A 1,692-nucleotide genomic window follows, 5' to 3' on the forward strand; every position below is an offset into this window, starting at 1 on the left:
CCCAACCCCCCTGCAGGAGCAGGGACACCTTGAACCACATCAGGTTGCTCAAAGCCCCGGCCAACCTGGCCTGGAATGGTCCCAGGGATGGGGCCTCCACCCCCCTCTCTGGCAACCCCTGCCAGGGTTTCACCACCCTCATGGTAAAGAACTTCTTCTTTATATCTAGTCTAAACCTACCCTGGTTTAGTTTAAAACCGTTACCCCTTGTCTTGTCACGCGTGTTCCTGGGAGCTGTGTGATGGGACGGCAGGGGGAGGTTAAAGGTTGGATTCGATGATCTTGAAGGCCTTTTCCAACCAGAGTGATTCTATGATTCTACGCTGAGGGCAGTTCCCAGCGTTCCATCTGGGCTGCGCCTCTTTCCAGAAGCGTCCCCCGTGTGCTCCGCAGAGCCCTTCCCCTTCCTGGGTTCTTTTTGCGGGTGCGTGCCCTGATGATTTCTCTCATCGTCCTGTTCTAACAGTGCCTCTTTGCCGTTTTCTCCTCTTCCCACCGTCTCTGCCCAAAGATCTCCTCTCCCGAGGCTCCCTTCTCCAGCACGCAGCCGGCCCGATGGGGAAGTCCTTGTTCCAACCCCACGTGGAAACCCAAGTCTTCGTTTTTTGCAAGTTATTTGGCTGTCGCCCTCTTGTTGCTGCCTCCTGGCTGCCTAATGAGCTCTGTCACGGAGCGTGGGAGGATTCCTCATGGATCCGCAACTTAATGCAGTGCATCTGTACGTGCCCGTAGCAGAAAGGTACTGCAAACCTAAATCCGCGTGGTAGCGGTTCGTTAAGCTGATTGTTTGGGGGATTTTTAAAGATTTTTGCCTTTCAGGTTATACGCTGTCGCTTTGAAGCGGGGAAGCCAGCGCTGTGAAGGGGGACCTGGCTCCTCCTCTCTGTGCGCTGCGGGCGTCAGCCGTGGTGAGCTCCGTGTCTCCGGCAGGGAGGTTCAGCACCGTGTTTCACTTCTTTGTGACCTCAGCTCCTTCTGTTTTTCAAACCCATTTGTTCTCCTTGAGAAGTTTAGGTCCATTTAACGCTGAAGTTGGTTAGAAACTCTTTAAACCTTCCTCTCGGCACGTTGGGTTTGGGTTTGTTCCTGTTTCTCATTTCAGGACGGTTTATTGCTTGGTGCTGAACTGTCAAAATGCCACCAGCGGGGCATACGAGAACAGTCTCGTTACCTTCCATGGCTTTCCCTTACAAAATCAACCTCTCTTGAAGCAGCGGATTCACAACATGGGCCGGGACATGGGAGCGCCGTCCAAGCACCAGCGCCTGCGTTCGAAGCATTTTGAGGACAATTCTTTTGAAACTGACCCCTTCGAAAGGAGGAAAAAAACCCAGCGCCTGCTGAAAGAAGCTGTTCCCAAAAAATTCATTTTGGGTGAAGATGGGAGCCAGCTCGTTGGTACCCCTCGAAGCTTCTGTGCTGGGATGAGTAATAAAACACGAAAACAAGTCCGGAATCCTGAGCACCCAAGGGTGATGAAGGTGTTGGCTGTTGTGTTTGCTTCCCTGAAATGGAAGGAGGGTTTGCACCTGAAGCACTCTGAGGAAGCAGGCGGATGGACACAAGCCAGCAGGGTGCCCAGGTGGCCAAGAGGGCCAGTGGCATCCTGGCTTGTCTCAGGAGTGGTGTGGCCAGCAGGAGCAGGGCAGGGAGCGTGCCCCTGTGCTGGGCACTGGGGGGGCCGCCCCTCGA

Source organism: Egretta garzetta, unplaced genomic scaffold (genome assembly GCF_000687185.1).
Source record: "Egretta garzetta isolate BGI_Z169 unplaced genomic scaffold, ASM68718v1 scaffold912, whole genome shotgun sequence".
Classification (NCBI taxonomy): domain Eukaryota; kingdom Metazoa; phylum Chordata; class Aves; order Pelecaniformes; family Ardeidae; genus Egretta; species Egretta garzetta.